The sequence below is a fragment of the Pseudophryne corroboree genome, chromosome 10 (genome assembly GCF_028390025.1).
Source record: "Pseudophryne corroboree isolate aPseCor3 chromosome 10, aPseCor3.hap2, whole genome shotgun sequence".
Taxonomy (NCBI): domain Eukaryota; kingdom Metazoa; phylum Chordata; class Amphibia; order Anura; family Myobatrachidae; genus Pseudophryne; species Pseudophryne corroboree.
The window spans coordinates 185,532,860-185,551,724 of NC_086453.1; positions in this window are offsets into that span (position 1 = coordinate 185,532,860).

An 18,865-nucleotide genomic window follows, 5' to 3' on the forward strand; every position below is an offset into this window, starting at 1 on the left:
GTTTTAGGAGGTTCCTGACTAGCTCGGATAACTCCCTGGCTTTCTCCTCCGGGAGAAACACCTTTTTCTGGACTGTGTCCAGAACCATCCCTAGGAACAGCAGACGTGTCGTCGGAAACGGCTGCGATTTTGGATATTTAGAATCCACCCGTGCTGTCGTAGAACTACTTGAGATAGTGCTACTCCGACTTCCAACTGTTTTCTGGACCTTGCCCTTATCAGGAGATCGTCCAAGTAAGGGATAATTAAGACGCCTTTTCTTTGAAGAAGAATCATCATTTCGGCCATTACTTTGGTAAAGACCCGGGGTGCCGTGGACAATCCAAACGGCAGCGTCTGAAACTGATAGTGACAGTTCCGTACCACGAACCTGAGGTACCCTTGGTGAGAAGGGCAATTTTGGACATGGAGGTAAGCATCCTTGATGTCCAGGGACACCATATAGTCCCCTTCTTCCTGGTTCGCTATCACTGCTCTGAGTGACTCCATCTTGATTTGAACCTTTGTATGTAAGTGTTCAAAGATTTCCCATTTAGAATAGGTCTCACCGAGCTGTCTGGCTTCAGTACCACAATATAGTGTGGAATAATACCCCTTTCCTTGTTGTAGGAGGGGTACTTTGATTATCACCTGCTGGGAATACAGCTTGTGAATTGTTTCCAATACTGCCTCCCTGTCGGAGGAAGACGTTGGTAAAGCAGACATCAGGAGCCTGCGAGGGGGAGACGTCTCGAATCTCCAGTCTGTACCCCTGGGATACTACTTGTAGGATCCAGGGGTCCACTTGCGAGTGAGCCCACTACGCGCTGAAACTCTTGAGACGACCCCCCACCGCACTTGAGTCCGCTTGTACGGCCCCAGCGTCATGCTGAGGACTTGGCAGAAGCTGTGGAGGGCTTCTGTTCCTGGGAATGGGCTGCCTGCTGCAGTCTTCTTCCCTTTCCTCTATCCCTGGGCAGATATGACTGGCCTTTTGCCCGCTTGCCCTTATGGGGACGAAAGGACTGAGGCTGAAAAGACGGTGTCTTTTTCTGCTGAGATGTGATTTGGGGTAAAAAAGGTGGATTTTCCAGCTGTTGCCGAGGCCACCAGGTCCGGTGGACCGACCCCAAATAACTCCTCCCCTTTATACGGCAATACTTCCATGTGCCGTTTGGAATCTGCATCACCTGACCACTGTCGTGTCCATAAACATCTTCTGACAGATATGGACATCGCACTTACTCTTGATGCCAGAGTGCAAATATCCCTCTGTGCATCTCGCATATATAGAAATGCATCCTTTAAATGCTCTATAGTCAATAAAATACTGTCCCTGTCAAGGGTATCAATATTTTCAGTCAGGGAATCCGACCAAGCCACCCCAGCGCTGCACATCCAGGCTGAGGCGATCGCTGGTCGCAGTATAACACCAGTATGTGTGTATATACCTTTTTAGGATATTTTCCAGCCTCTCAGCTGGCTCCTTGAGGGCGGCCCTATCTGGAGACGGTACCGCCACTTGTTTTGATAAGCGTGTGAGCGCCTTATCCACCCTAAAGGGTGTTTCCCAACGCGCCCTAACTTCTGGCGGGAAAAGGTATACCGCCAATAATTTTCTATCGGGGGAAACCCACGCATCATCACACACTTCATTTAATTTATCTGATTCAGGAAAAACTACAGGTAGTTTTTTCACACCCCACATAATACCCTTCTTGTGGTACTTGTAGTATCAGAAATATGTAACACCTCCTTCATTGCCCTTAACATGTAACGTGTGGCCCTAAAGGAAAATACGTTTGTTTCTTCACCGTCGACACTGGAGTCAGTGTCAGTGTCTGTGTCGACCGACTGAGGTAAATGAGCGTTTTACAGCCCCTGACGGTGTTTGAGACGCCTGGACAGGTACTAATTTGTTTGCCGGCCGTCTCATGTCATCAACCGACCTTGCAGCGTGTTGACATTCTCACGTAATTCCTTAAATAAGCCATCCATTCCGGTGTCGACTCCCTAGAGAGTGACATCACCATTTCAGGCAATTGCTCCGCCTCCTCACCAACATCGTCCTCATACATGTCGACACACACGTACCGACACACAACACACACACAAGGAATGCTATGATAGAGGACAGGACCCAACTAGCCCTTTGGGGAAACAGAGGGAGAGTTTGCCAGCACACACCAAAAACGCTATAATTATACAGGGACAACCTTTATATAAGTGTTTTTCCCTTATAGCATTTTAATATATATATACATATCGCCAAATAAGTGCCCCCCCTCTCTGTTTTAACCCTGTTTCTGTAGTGCAGTGCAGGGGAGAGCCTGGGAGCCTTCCCACCAGCATTTCTGTGAGGGAAAATGGCGCTGTGTGCTGAGGAGAATAGGCCCCGCCCCCTTTTCGGCGGGCTTCTTCTCCCGTTTTTCTGAGACCTGGCAGGGGTTAAATACATCCATATAGCCCCCAGGGGCTATATGTGATGTATTTTTAGCCAGAATAAGGTACTATCATTGCTGCCCAGGGCGCCCCCCCCCAGCGCCCTGCACCCTCAGTGACCGCTGCTATGAAGTGTGCTGACAACAATGGCGCACAGCTGCAGTGCTGTGCGCTACCTTATGAAGACTGAAGAGTCTTCTGCCGCCGTTTCTGGACCTTCACTTTTCGGCATCTGCAAGGGGGGTCGGCGGCGCGGCTCCGGGACGAACCCCAGGGTGAGACCTGTGTTCCGACTCCCTCTGGAGCTAATGGTGTCCAGTAGCCTAAGATGCCAATCCATCCTGCACGCAGGTGAGTTCACTTCTCTCCCCTAAGTCCCTCGTAGCAGTGAGCCTGTTGCCAGCAGGACTCACTGAAAATAAAAAACCTAACAAACTTTTACTCTAAGCAGCTCTTTAGGAGAGCCACCTAGATTGCACCCTTCTCGGCCGGGCACAAAAATCTAACTGAGGCTTGGAGGAGGGTCATAGGGGGAGGAGCCAGTGCACACCACCTGATCCTAAAGCTTTTACTTTTGTGCCCTGTCTCCTGCGGAGCCGCTAGTCCCCATGGTCCTGACGGAGTCCCCAGCATCCACTAGGACGTCAGAGAAATGGGGGCACTTTCCTGCCGCAATGTGTAAAATTGGGACACTTTCCTGCCGCAATGTGTAAAATGGGGGCACGTGCCTGCCGCAATGTGTAAAATGGGGGCACGTGCCTGCCGCAATGTGTAAAATGGGGACACTTGCCTGCCGTACTGTGTAAAATGGGGACACTTGCCTGCCGTGCTATGTAAAATGGGGTCGCGTGCCTGCTGTAATGTGTAAAATGAGGCCTTTTTTTTTTTTTTTTTTATCCTGTGGTGGCCATGATGATGAGATCAGATGAGGCCACGTCCATCTTAAAGCCATGCCCATTTTAACGAGGCCCTTGCCGCGCGGGGGGGGGGGGGGGTGTCTTTATATCTATGGGGGGGGGGGGATTTTTTCTTATGTGAATATGGGGGGGGGGGGGGGGGGGCACGTTTTTAAATCTCGCACTGGGAGCCAAATTGGCTAGAAACGGCCCTGTGCTTCAGCAGAACACATTTGTATGGCAGCCACATGGTCTTCCATTAACACATTCATCAGACATTATGCCTTGGATACTTTTGCCTCTCATGACGCTGAATTCGGGCGAAAGGTCCTCCTTTGTAATCAGGAGCGTCCCCACCACTAAAACTGGCTTTGGGAATCCCAATGTTATCCTGTGGATAACCTGTGGACCCAGCCAGAGAAATAGACGTTATGGTTGACTTACAGTTGATAACGTGATTTCTCTTATGTCCACATATCCACATGGGTCCCACCCTGACGCACCTGATTTGAGGATCTTTACAATCACTAAACCTCTTCCCTCTTGTATGGAAGGGTGTGCATGTGTGTTCTTATCACCTGAATAGGTTTCTGCCTGATGCTCCTGCCTAATTGCTGTGGAAAGAACTGATTTAACTGAGTCAGTGGGCGGGATTATATGGTGAAGCCCCGATGCATCCTGGGAGGCCAGAAAGCTCGTGACCGTTTGGTGCCATTTCCACTGTTGCTCCAGCATATCCCAATGTTATCCTGTGGATACCTGTGGACAAAAGAGAAATCACGTTATCAACGGTAAGTTCTTACCATAACGTCTATTTTCCCTCTGCAGTGGACACAGATGCTGACTGACAGGGACGCGCAGCTCCTCCGGAGAGGCTCCAGATTACCTCAGCGGTACCAGAGGATCATAGCAGGGTGGGATCAATTATTAGTGTATTAAGTCCCCTATCAGGGTACTTAGTCTGCGATCCAGCTAAGCTTGGCATTAGCGATAAGGGCGCGGTGGGGGCTGGCTTCAAATAACTCTTTTTGTCTCCTTGAAGGGCTCTTTGTGGGTTAATTGTGCTTAACTTTTTCCTGTGTATGTGCTGTCACATTTACATTATGTCAGGCAAAGAGTGTGTTTCTTGTACAGCGGAGTGTTCCTCTTTACCAGGGGGCTCACTACTGGGTACTCAGGGCAGTGCACCTTCCCAGAATTGCGGGGCTGAACTGTAGTGAGTAAATCCCATTAAGGGAATGCTCTCCAACATTTCGACGAAATTATCCCGTAATGAGAAAGAGACGCAATACTTAAGACAGACTTTGGATGAGTTTATGAATAGAGACTCAGTCCCCAAACCAGCGTCTCAATCCCCTCCCATTTGTCCGCTAAAAACGATCTCTAGCCCATATACTGCAGTCTGACTCTGACGGGTCAGACATGGAGGAGGGCAAAGTGGTTTTGAAGGGGGGGGTGTTACTCTGTTACAGAGAATAGAGGCTCTTATAGAGGCTATCAGAGATGTTCTGCAAATTCCTGATAAAGTGTCAGAGGAGTGTGAGGAATCTTATTTTAATGTAAAACAGAAGTTCTCGGTCGCTTTTCCTGCGTCAAAGGAATTGAATACCCTGTTGGAAGACACGTGGGTTAATCCTGATGAGAAATTTCAGATCCCTAAAAGGTTGCTCTCATCTTTTTCCTTTTCCTCTGGAGGATAGTAGAAAATGGGAAAATCCACCGACCGTGGACGCATCAGTCTCCAGGCTGTCACGAAAATTTATGCCTGTCCCTGGTGCAGCCTCCCTAAAAGACACTTCTGATCATAAAATTGAGACTACACTCAAATCATTGTATACATCTGCTGGGGTAGCCCATAGACCCACTATTGCATGTGTGTGGATCACAAAAGCCATTGCTAAATGGTCAGGTAACCTAATTGAGGGGTTAGATTCCTTGTCTAGGGGGATGTTGTTTTACTCCTGCAGCATATACAGGACTCTGCGAACTTTATGGTGGAAGCCATAAAAGAGAGAGGTTTGCTTAATGCACGCACCACCGCTATGGCAGTGTCAGCACGCAGGGGCTTGTGGCTTCGTCAGTGCACTGCCGACGCAGACTCCAGGAAAGGCATCGAAGAGCTACCCTTCACAGGAGAGGCCTTATTTGGAGACGAACTAGACAAATGGATCTCCATAGCTACTGCGGGTAAGTCTACGTATCTTCCTTCCGTAGATTTTCCAGCCACAAAAGCTTTTTCAGCTTCAAATTTACAGTCCTTTCGGACAGCCAAGTTTAAGGGGAAATCCAGAGGCGCTTCTACGGCCTCCAGAGGCGCAAGAGGTAAACCACGCTGTCAAAGTCGAAAAATATTGTAGTCCACAATGCCTTATACTAACCCCAATGCACATGCCCGCTGCTCGTGCATTCAGTCTGCCGTGCGTGCACATGTCCGCAAATTGCGTACACTCGCTCCGGCGATTACGCGCGTTATATGCGTATTTACGGTAGAGTTTATGAGCTTGTAGCGGGCGACTCGTTTATAGCATAGTTAACTCATATAGTGTGTTTTGTAGATAATATTCCCCTTAATAATGTCTGCGAGAATGATTAGTGTAGAAGGTTCATGGACTCGGGGATTCCCCTTTGCATGATACGAAGGGTCAGGCAAGTTGAACGGTGGTGTATAGTGTCTAACTAAAGAGTATTTTATTAGTAACATTCCGGTGTTGGTTAGGAAGAGATTGTTCGCTCCTGCGAATAGTTATGTTTAAAAGTAGTTTACAGACATTTACTGTATTTGCAGTTCATTATCCATGCGGCGGGAATCCTGAGGATACCTCCCACCTGAGCAGTTTGAAATAGTCACAGCCCACCTGTTCAAATCCACCTATGACCTTTTGTTATAATGCAGAGACACATTCCTGTGTCCAATGAACAATGAGATTGTAGGGACCATTGTATTGTACAGTAGGGTGTGTATATAAAGACCACCATAGCTAGACCAGCAGTCACTTCTCTCTGCAAAGGTTTTCCCCGTGAAGGCTGAGGGCTGGTTTCCAGATAGCGCCTGCGAGTCATTCCCACGTGTGTAAGTTTCTCTGTGGCCATTTTGTTACTCTGTGTGTATGCAATTCGTTCTCATTTTGTTATCCTTTAAGTGTTTGCCATTTATTCTCTTTGTGTTTATTCTGTTTGCGATAATTCGTTATTGTTTGCAATTTATAGTCTTGTTGTTCTGTTTAGATTTCTCTGACGTCCTAGTGGATGCTGGGGACTCCGTAAGGACCATGGGGAATAGACGGCTCCGCAGGAGACTGGGCACATCTAAAGAAAGCTTTAGGACTATCTGGTGTGCACTGGCTCCTCCCCCTATGACCCTCCTCCAAGCCTCAGTTAGATTTCTGTGCCCGGCTGAGCTGGATGCACACTAGGGGCTCTCCTGAGCTCCTAGGAAGAAAGTATATGTTAGGTTTTTTATTTTCAGTGAGACCTGCTGGCAACAGGCTCACTGCACCGAGGGACTAATGGGAGAAGAAGCGAACCTACCTAAGTGGTGGTAGCTTGGGCTTCTTAGGCTACTGGACACCATTAGCTCCAGAGGGATAGAACACAGGACCCGACCTCGTCGTCCGTTCCCGGAGCCGCGCCGCCGTCTCCTTTACAGAGCCAGAAGCAAGAAGGTGGTCCGGAAAATCGGCGGCTGAAGACTTCTGTCTTCTCCAAGGTAGCGCACAGCACTGCAGCTGTGCGCCATTGCTCCTCATGCACACCACACACTGCGGTCACTGATGGGTGCAGGGCGCTGGGGGGGGGGGCGCCCTGAGCAGCAATATTAACACCTTGGCTGGCGAACTGACACCATATATAGCCCCAGGGGCTATATAGGTGTTTATTAACCCCTGCCAGAACTTTTACAATAGCGGGAGAAAGCCCGCCGAAAAAGGGGCAGAGCCATCTCCCTCAGCACACTGGCGCCATTTTCCCTCACAGCTCTGCTGGAGGGATCGCTCCCTGGCTCTCCCCTGCAGTCCTGCACTACAGAAAAGGGTTAAAAAGAGAGGGGGGGCACAAATTAGGCGCAGTATATATATATTATGCAGCTATAAGGGAAAACACTCTCTATAGGTGATATCCCTGTGATATATAGCGCTCTGGTGTGTGCTGGCATACTCTCCCTCTGTCTCCCCAAAGGGCTTTGTGGGGTCCTGTCCTCTGTCAGAGCATTCCCTGTGTGTGTGCTGTGTGTCGGTACTGCTGTGTCGACATGTATGATGAGGATAATGATGTGGAGGCGGAGCAAATGCCTGTGAATGGGATGTCACCCCCTGCGGGGTCGACACCGGTGTGGATGGACTTATGGAAGGAATTACGTGACAGTGTCAACTCCTTACATAAAAGGTTTGACGACATAGGACAGCCGGCTGCTCAGCTTGTGCCTGTCCAAGCGTCTCACATGTCATCAGGGGCTCTAAAACGCCCGCTACCTCAGATGGCAGACACAGATGTTGACACGGATACCGACTCCAGTGTTGACGACGATGAGACTAGTGTACCTTCCAATAGGGCCACCCGTTACATGATTGAGGCAATGAAAAATGTATTACACATTTCTGATAATACCTCAGATACCACAAAAAAGGGTATTATGTTTGGTGACAGAAAACTACCAGTAGTTTTCCTGCATCTGAGGAATTGATATGAGGTGTGTGAGGAAGCGTGGACTTCCCCCGATAAGAAATTGATAATTTCTAAGCAGCGTACCCTTTTCCGCCAGAGGATAGGTCACGTTGGGAAATAACCCCTAGGGTAGATAAAGCAGTTACACGCTTATTAAAAAAGGTGGCACTACCGTCACGGATACGGCCGCCCTGAAGGACCTGCTGATAGAAAGCAGAAAACTACCCTTAAAGCTATATACACACACACGGGCATTATATTGAGACCTGCTATTGCAGGCCTGGCCAACCTGTGGCTCTCCAGCTGTTGTAAAACTACAAGTCCCATTATGCTTCGCTACAGTTTTGCTATTAGGAAATGCTAAAACTGTGGCAGGGCATGCTGGGATGTGTAGTTTCACAACATCTGGAGAGCCACAGGTTGGCCAGGCCTGTGCTATTGCCTCGGCATGGATGTGCAGTGCGGCATACTATAGATAGGGACAATATTTTGCTGAAAATAGAGCATATAAAAGACGCTGTCTTATACATGCGTGATGCACAGAGGGATATTTGCCGACTGGCATCACTAATGAGCGCTATGTAAAACCATTGCCGCCAGACGGAGGTTATGGACTCGGCAATGGTCGGGCGATGCTGATTCAAAACGGCACATGGAAGTTTGACCTAGAAGGGGGTGGAACTGTTTGGGGGATGGTCTTTCAGACCTTGTTTCCACAGCTACGGCTGGGAAATCAAAACTTTTGCCACAAGCTACCCCACAGCAAAAGTAAGCACTGTATTATCAGGTACAGTCCCTTCGGCCCCAGAAAAGTAGAGGGCTAGAGGCTCATCTTTTCTGCCAAGAGGAAAAGGTAGAGGGAAAAAGCTGGAGCACACAGCTTGTTCCCGGGAGCAGAAGTCCTCCCCTGCATCCGGTAAGTCCACAGCATGATGCTGGGGCTGCTCAGGCGGACCCGGGTACGGTGGGGGCCCGTCTCAGAAATTTGAAAGCTGCTGCCTGGTCGGGAAGAACACCTTTTGTGAAGTTCTATAAGTTTGATACCCTGGCCAAAGAGGATACCCAGTTTGGGCAGGCGGTGCTGCAGACGTCTCCACACTTTGCCACCCATTCTGGAAGCTTTGGGATGTCCCCATCATACTAAGTGACCCCAGTATCCCTTATGGATGTTAGAGAAAATAGGATTTTAATACCTACCGGTAAATCCTTTTCTCGTAGTCCATAAGGGATACTGTGCGCCCGCCTCAGTGCATTGACGTCTCTGCAGGTTTTTCTTTTCAGGAAGTTTACCTGTTCAGCTGTTGCTGTTTCTTACCAGCCGTTGCTGGTCGTTTTATGTTGTTGGTGTGCTGGTGTATTAATCTCACTACTCACTGTTATGTCCCTTCTCTCAAGTATGTCCATTCTCCTTCGGGCACAGTTTTATCTATGCTGGCTGGGCATAGAGGGAAGGAGCCAGCACACCCAGTTGAAGAAATTTAAAGTGCACCGGCTCCTTTGGACCCCATCTATACTCTATCTTACTAAGTGACCCCAGTATCCTTTATGGGGATCCGGATTGAAAGTCGACAGTAACTAGGTCGACAATGTCTAGGTCGACCACTATTGGTCGACAGTAACTAGGTCGACAGGGTGTCTAGGTCAACAGGGTCTTTAGGTCGACATGTTCTAGGTCGACAGGTCAAAAGGTCGACATGAGTTTTTCACCATTTTTTTCTTTTTTCAGCATAGTTGCAAGGCTGAGACACCACGGGCAGCCGCCCAGGAAGAGCCCACCGATCTTGTCAATTCGGCCTTCAGAGACTGCGGAACAGGTAAGGCTGCCGACACACAGGCCTGTTGGATAGTAAGCCTAAGCCAAGGAGCAATGGACTGCTTAGAAGCAGGGCAACCCTTCTTCTGTGCATCATATAGCACAAACAAGAAATCAGTCTTCCTGATCTGAGCAGTCCTCTTGATATAGATCTGCAAGGCTTGCACAGCATCCAATGCCTCTGGAGGAGCAGAAGTGCCAGAACCTGACAGAACCACAATAGGTTGATTTAAGTAGAATGCAGAGATGACCTTCAGCAGGAACTGCTGCCTTGTCCTGAACTCCGCTCTGTCCATATAAAAGACCCGTAGGGACTTTTACATGAGAAGGCCCCCAATTCTGAGACACGCCTAGCAGAAGCCAGTGCCAGTAACATCACCGTCTTCCACGTGAGGTACTTGTTTTCTACCGTCATCAAAGGATCAAACCAGGAAGACTGCAGAAATTCCAACACTACATTCAAATCCCAGGGTGCCGTGGGTGGCATAAAAGGAGGTTGTATGTGGTGTACCCCTTGCAAGAAGGTCTGCACTTCTGGCAACACTGCCAATTTCTTCTGGAAGAAAATTGAGAGAGCTAAAATCTGGACTTTAATGGAACCCAGACGCAAGCCCTTATTCACACCAGCCTGCAGGAAAACGTAAGAAATGTCCCAAGTGGAACTCTGCAGGCAGATACGTGTGTTCCTCGCACCAAGAGACAAATCTTCTCCAGATATTATGATAGTGTTTTGATGTCACAGGCTTCCTGGTCTGAACCATAGTAGCAATAACCTGTTATGGAAAGGCCTTTTTGAGCTAGGACGTTCCGCTCAACCTTCATGCCGTCAAACGAAGTCGCCGTGAGTCCGAGTAGACGAACGGTCCTTGTTGAAGAAGATCTCTTCTCATTGGGAGAGGCCAAGGGTCTATGACGGACATGTCCAGAAGATCCGGTACCACGTCCTCCAAGGCCAATCTGGGGCACTCAGAATGGCCTGGACTCTGATTCCTAATTCACTCTAGCACCCTTGGAATCAGAGGAAACAGGTAGACCAGCCGGTAAGGCCAATGTGACGTCAGTGCATCCACTGCCCTCGCCCGAGGGTCCCTGTTCCTGTTAAAGTTGGGTTAGCGTAGCTTTCCTCTGGTTTGTGTGTGCTGGTTCAGAATCTCACCACTATCCTTTATATCCTTCTACCAAAGTATGTCTGTCTCCTCGGGCACATTTTCTAAACTGAATCTGGTAGGAGGGGCATAGAGGGAGGAGCCAGCCCACACTGTCAAATTCTTAAAGTGCCCATAGTTCCTTGTGGACCCATCTATACCTCCCAGGTGCATCAGATAATACGACCAGGGCCGGCAACAGAAATCCTGGGGCCCGGTACAATTAAGTCTCTGGGGGGCCCCTACCCCCCCCCCCAACCAATTTCTGCTGAAGTTGAACCTTTGAACCTAAGAAAGATTTGTTGTGTGTGTGTGTGTGTGTGTGTGTGTGTGTGTATATATGTGTGTGTATGTATATATATATGCACCCCTGTGTGGACTTTATTATCCTGAACCTGTCTCAGCTGTTTTTTAGCAATCATCTTTAAGCCAGTGCAATAGGTGACTAGTGTGCCTTTAAAAGCCATAAAGTCTGTGGCAGGTACACATTACATCTAGCAGGCAGATGATGCAGCAGTGTGGTAGTCAGGTTTTAAGACTCTGTGATAGTGTAGGACCTGTATGAAGGTGGGGTACCTTGAATCGGTATACAGGCTTCCGTGCATTGGCCAATCCACCAACTAAACCCCCATCATTTATTTATTGAATTGTTGAGGATAAGTGAGTTTACTTTGGTGAGTGCTGGGTTCTCTGTTTGTATTTATTAGAGCGATGTGGTCATGGGCTTCATGCACCCCGCCCTGTGAGTGGTAAGTACAGCTGTGTACCCCGCTTCTGTGGTGGAGAGTGCAGTGTTACATGCACCCCACCCTGTGAGTGGTAAGTGCATAGCTGTGCCCCGCTTCTGGTGCGGTGAGTGCTGTGGTTTTTACTCTGTGTGTATATGAAGGGGTTAATCTATGGTTAGCTCTTATTAACCGTGGCCACTAGCTTTCTCATGCACCCCTGTGTGGACTTTATTATCCTGAACCTGTCTCAGCTGTTTTTTAGCAATCATCTTTGAGCCAGTGCAATAGGTGACTAGTGTGCCTTTACAAGCCATAAAGTCTGTGGCAGGTACACATTACATCTAGCAGGCAGATGATGCAGCAGTGTGGTAGTCAGGTTTTAAGGCTCCGTGATAGTGTAGGACCTGTATGAAGGTGGGGTACCTTGAATCGGTATACAGGCTTCCGTGCATTGGCCAATCCACCAACTAAACCCCCATCATTTATTTATTGAATTGTTGAGGATAAGCGAGTTTACTTTGGTGAGTGCTGGGTTCTCTGTTTGTATTATATATGTGTGTATATATACACACAAACACACATTAGAATAAAATTAAATATCCACACTTAAATACCACACACCCAGGTGAGAAATGCAGTTCTGCTGATACCGCAGCCAGATTCTTCTACTTGCAGCCAGATAGCGCTGCCAGCACGGTCTCTTCTCCTGCTTTCGATGGGAGCTGGAGGCAGCCTGGCAGGGAGAAGGTCAGAAGAGCCGGCAAGGTCACAGTCAGCATAGCGTGTAATGATGCCATGATAGCGCCATCATTCATTACCATGCGGCATGCACGCACGGCATTTAAGTGTTAACGGGGGTTGATGGTGAGAAGGTTGCTGGTTACTTTAGCCAGCTGACTTCATAGTTTGCATAGCGGTTCCCGGCCAACATGTACATAAAGGGCTGTAACACACGCGCCGGTTTCTCCCGGATGGCAAAAAGCCGGACAAACAGCGGCTTTGAGCCGTGTGTGATGCCATGCGCAGCATTAGACACGGCTTGAAAAAAAAAGGGTGTGAAAGCTCCCCTTCACACACACGGTCCACTGGCTGCAAAGACGACACGGCCGCAGACCGGCAGCCAGACCTTCCAGTTGATATTTCCAGCTGCAACCCGACAGCCGGGCCGGGGCCATGCAGTGTGAAAGGCCCCTACCCTTAATACCGGCACGGGAAAAGCCGGCTCGTCTGTTTTAGCTCAAAAGCTGACGCTGCTCCGTTCTGCATGTCTGAGCCTTGGGGCCCCTCCTAACCTTGGGGCCCGGGGTGGTTATCCCCTTTGACCCCCCCGGTCGCCGAGCCTGAATACTACTGTCACCTCAGGCCAGGATTTCCCTCCTGGTGGCTACAGTCCAAACCTACTGGAAGGTTGAAGTTTCGGGATTCAGGATTGGATCCTCCTCACGACAGATGCGAGTCTGAGAGGATGGGGAGCTGTCACCCGGAGGGCTCAGTTCCAGGGCAGGTGGTCAGCACATGAAGCCCTACTTCCAAACAACATTCTGGAAGTTCAGGCAATCTACAATGCTCTGCTTCAGGCCTCTCCTCTACTCAAGGATCATGCGATCAAAGTTCAGTCGGACAACTCCACGGTGGTGGCGTACATAAATCGAGAAGGAGGAACAAAAAGCAGGGCCTGCATGCGAGAAGTGTCAGATACTCCTCTGGGCAGAAAGAAATGCAAGAGCGATGTCCGCAATCTTCATTCCGGGAGTGGAAAACTGGGAAGCGGACTTCCTGAGTCTTCAAGATCTCCATCCGGGAGAGTGAGGTCTCCACCATCAGGTGTTTCAGCAGATCATTGACCAGTGGGGCTGCCCACAAATAGACATGATGGCTTCTCGACTAAACAAGAAGCTTCGCTGGTATTGCTCACGAACCAGGGACCCTCGGGCGAGGGCAGTGGATGCACTGACGTCACATTGGCCTTACCGGCTGGTCTACCTGTTTCCTCTGATTCCAAGGGTGCTAGAGTGAATTAGGAATCAGAGTCCAGGCCATTCTGAGTGCCCCAGATTGGCCTTGGAGGACGTGGTACCGGATCTTCTGGACATGTCCGTCATAGACCCTTGGCCTCTCCCAATGAGAAGAGATCTTCTTCAACAAGGACCGTTCGTCTACTCGGACTCACGGCGACTTCGTTTGACGGCATGAAGGTTGAGCGGAACGTCCTAGCTCAAAAAGGCCTTTCCATAACAGGTTATTGCTACTATGGTTCAGACCAGGAAGCCTGTGACATCAAAACACTATCATAATATCTGGAGAAGATTTGTCTCTTGGTGCGAGGAACACACGTATCTGCCTGCAGAGTTCCACTTGGGACATTTCTTACGTTTTCCTGCAGGCTGGTGTGAATAAGGGCTTGCGTCTGGGTTCCATTAAAGTCCAGATTTTAGCTCTCTCAATTTTCTTCCAGAAGAAATTGGCAGTGTTGCCAGAAGTGCAGACCTTCTTGCAAGGGGTACACCACATACAACCTCCTTTTATGCCACCCACGGCACCCTGGGATTTGAATGTAGTGTTGGAATTTCTGCAGTCTTCCTGGTTTGATCCTTTGATGACGGTAGAAAACAAGTACCTCACGTGGAAGACGGTGATGTTACTGGCACTGGCTTCTGCTAGGCGTGTCTCAGAATTGGGGGCCTTCTCATGTAAAAGTCCCTACTTGGTCTTTTATATGGACAGAGCGGAGTTCAGGACAAGGCAGCAGTTCCTGCTGAAGGTCATCTCTGCATTCTACTTAAATCAACCTATTGTGGTTCTGTCAGGTTCTGGCACTTCTGCTCCTCCAGAGGCATTGGATGCTGTGCAAGCCTTGCAGATCTATATCAAGAGGACTGCTCAGATCAGGAAGACTGATTTCTTGTTTGTGCTATATGATGCACAGAAGAAGGGTTGCCCTGCTTCTAAGCAGTCCATTGCTCCTTGGCTTAGGCTTACTATCCAACAGGCCTGTGTGTCGGCAGCCTTACCTGTTCCGCAGTCTCTGAAGGCCGAATTGACAAGATCGGTGGGCTCTTCCTGGGCGGCTGCCCGTGGTGTCTCAGCCTTGCAACTATGCTGAGCTGCTGCCTGGTCGGGAAGAACACCTTTTGTGAAGTTCTATAAGTTTGATACCCTGGCCAAAGAGGATACCCAGTTTGGGCAGGCGGTGCTGCAGACGTCTCCACACTTTGCCACCCATTCTGGAAGCTTTGGGATGTCCCCATCATACTAAGTGACCCCAGTATCCCTTATGGATGTTAGAGAAAATAGGATTTTAATACCTACCGGTAAATCCTTTTCTCGTAGTCCATAAGGGATACTGTGCGCCCGCCTCAGTGCATTGACGTCTCTGCAGGTTTTTCTTTTCAGGAAGTTTACCTGTTCAGCTGTTGCTGTTTCTTACCAGCCGTTGCTGGTCGTTTTATGTTGTTGGTGTGCTGGTGTATTAATCTCACTACTCACTGTTATGTCCCTTCTCTCAAGTATGTCCATTCTCCTTCGGGCACAGTTTTATCTATGCTGGCTGGGCATAGAGGGAAGGAGCCAGCACACCCAGTTGAAGAAATTTAAAGTGCACCGGCTCCTTTGGACCCCATCTATACTCTATCTTACTAAGTGACCCCAGTATCCTTTATGGGGATCCGGATTGAAAGTCGACAGTAACTAGGTCGACAATGTCTAGGTCGACCACTATTGGTCGACAGTAGCTAGGTCGACAGGGTGTCTAGGTCAACAGGGTCTTTAGGTCGACATGTTCTAGGTCGACAGGTCAAAAGGTCGACATGAGTTTTTCACCATTTTTTTCTTTTTTTGAACCTTTTCATACTTAACGATCCACGTGGACTACGATTGGAACGGTAATCTGTGCCGAGCGAAGCGGTAGCGGAGCGAAGGCACCATGCCCGAAACATGGCGAGCGAAGCGGTGCACTAATTGGGGTTCCCGGTCACTCTACGAAGAAAACGACACCAAAATAACATTAAAAACTCATGTCGACCTAGAACATGTCGACCTAAAGACCCTGTCGACCTAGACACCCTGTCGACCTTGTTACTGTCGACCAATAGTGGTCGACCTAGACATTGTCGACCAAGTTACTGTCGACTTTCAATACCACACACCCTTTATGGACTACAAGAAAAGGATTTACCAGTAGGTATTAAAATCCTATTATATTCTGCTTATATTCCCTTTCTGTCTAGTATCTGATGTTTTTAGGGAACATTCTGTAGTGGGCTCATAGTTATTAGTACCCATACAACTTTTTTCTTAAATTGTGGTCTTGCTCCTAGTTTTTGTTACTGTGTGTGCAAATGCCTTCACCGGTCTTAGGATGTCCTCTCATAGAACGTCATCTAAGGCCTCCCAGAAAGACAAGGGTGTTCCTGGGCTGCATTCATATAGTTGCACAGCTTGCAAGGAAAATGTATCTTCATTGGCACAGGATCACACTCTGTGACTACTGCTGTATGAGAGTTTCTGGAGGGACTCCCTGTGGTTCGACTGTATTGCGGAATGCTTTCTATGGCAGTGAGGGAGCAGACGTCTCAGCTAGCAGCTGGAGTGCATCAGACGTGTCAGATGGCCAGCAGAAGGAAGCACATTCGCCATCGGAACAGTCATGGGTTCAAGGCCTTACTCAATCAGTACAGGGCTTAGTTCAGGTGTATTTTTTGTTGCAACAGGTCCTCAGCTCTAATACTCTACGCAAAAAACTCCGGAAACAGGTTATTAGTTTATTGCATTCAGATGATTTCCAGTCCGTGGAGTCTTCAGAGGTCAACACAGCATCTGTCTATAATGACCATATGACCCAGGCAAGAGTGGACACTTTAATTAAGGCAATCAGAACAATGTTACAAATTAAGAACTTTGACACGCCATCGGCTATAGAGTCACCTCTTTTTAAGCGTAAAAAGGAGGACATGGCTGTGTTCTCTCCTCCTGCACAGTTAGAGGACCTCTTCAAGGAAACACATGGTCTCATACAAATAAGAAATTCCTTGTGACCAGGCATGTCACCTCTTTCTATAGAGGTGGAAAGAAAAAAAAAATGGGAATGACCACCGTCGGTCGATACTCGTATAGCAAGGCTGGTAAAAGCGACCACTCTCCCTATTCCAGATGTCACTTCTCTCAAGGAATCCACAGATAGAAAATTGGAACACTTCTTTAAAAATAAGATTTTAAACCTACCGGTAAATCTTTTTCTCGTAGTCCGTAGAGGATGCTGGGGACTCCATAAGGACCAAGGGGATAGACTGGCTCCGCAGGAGACATGGGCACTTTAAGAAAGACTTTAGATTTGGTGTGCACTGGCTCCTCCCTCTATGCCCCTCCTCCAGACCTCAGTTAGAGAAACTGTGCCCAGAGGAGACGGACAGTACGAGGAAAGGATTTTTGTTAATCCAAGGGCAAGATTCCTACCAGCCACACCAATCACACCGTATAACTTGTGATATACTATCCAGTTAACAGTATGAAAATGACATAACATCAGTCCAAGACCGATGAGACTATAACATAACCCTTATTAAAGCAATAACTATATACAAGTCTTGCAGAAGTAGTCCGCACATGGGACGGGCGCCCAGCATCCTCTATGGACTACGTAAAAAAGATTTACCGGTAGGTTTAAAATCTTATTTTCTCTTACGTCCTAGAGGATGCTGGGGACTCCGTAAGGACCATGGGGATTATACCAAAGCTCCCAAACGGGCGGGAGAGTGCGGATGACTCTGCAGCACCGATTGAGCAAACAGGAGGTCCTCCTCAGCCAGGGTATCAAACTTATAGAACTTTGCAAAGGAGTTTGAACCCGACCAAGTAGTAGCTCGGCACAGCTGTAGCGCCGAGACCCCTCTGGCAGCCGCCCAAGAAGAGCCCACCTTCCTAGTGGAATGGGCCGTGACCGATTTAGGTAACGGCAATCCCGCCGTAGAATTCGCCTGCTGAATCGTGTTACAGATCCAGCGAGCAATAGTCTACTTTGAAGCAGGGGCACCAATCTTGTTGGTTGCATATATGACAAACAGTGCTTCTGTTTTTCTGACTGTAGCCGATCTGGCCACGTAAATTATCAAAGCCCTGACCACATCAAGGGACTCTTGATCCTCCAAGTCACGCGTAGCCACAGGCACCACAATAGTTCATATGAAAGGATGAAAACCACTTTTGGCAGGAATTGAGGACGGGTCCGCAATTCCGCTCTATCCATATGGAAAACCCAATAGGGGCTTTTATGTGATTAAGACGCTAATTCCGACACTCGCCTAGCCGAAGCCAAGGCTAATAACATGACCACCTTCCAAGTGAGATTTTTCAACTCCACCATTTTAAGTGGTTCAAACCAGTGTGACTTAATGAAACTTAACGCCACGTTAAGGTCCCGAGGCGCCACCGGAGGTACAAAAGGAGGCTGAATATGCAGTACTCCCTTCACAAAAGTCTGTACTTCAGGGAGAGAGGCTAATTCTTTTTGAAAGAAAATGGATAAGGCCGAAATCTGAACCTTAATAGATCCTAATTTTAGGCCGAAATTCACTCCAGTTTGCAGGAAGTAAAGGAAACGGCCCAGATGGATTTCTTCCGTAGGAGCATTCCTGGCCTCACACCAAGAAACATATTTTCGCCATATACGGTGACAATGTTTAGATGTCATGTCCTTCCTAGCCTTTATTAGCATAGGAATGACCTCATGCGGAATACCCTTATCTGCTAGGATCCGGCGTTCAACTGCCATGCCTTCCAACGCAGCCGCGGTAAGTCTTGGAATAGACAGGGCACCTGTTGCAACAGGTACTGTCTTAGAGGAAGAGGCCACGGATCTTCTGTAAGCATTTCCTGCAGATCCGGATACCAGGTCCTTCGTGGCCAACCTGGAACAATGAGGATTGTTCTCACTCCTCTTTTTCTTACTATTCTCAACACCTTGGGTATGAGAGGAAGATGGGGAAATACATAGACTGACTGGAACACCCACGGTGTCACTAGGGCATCTACAGCTACTGCCTGAGGGTCTCTTGCCCTGTGCAATACCTCTGTAGCTTCTTGTTGAGGCGGGACGCCATCATGTCTATCTGTGGCAGTTCCCACTGACTTGCAATCTGTGCGAAGGCTTCCTAAAGAAGTCCTCTCTTGGATGCAGGTCGTGTTTGATGAGAAAGTCTGCTTCTCAGT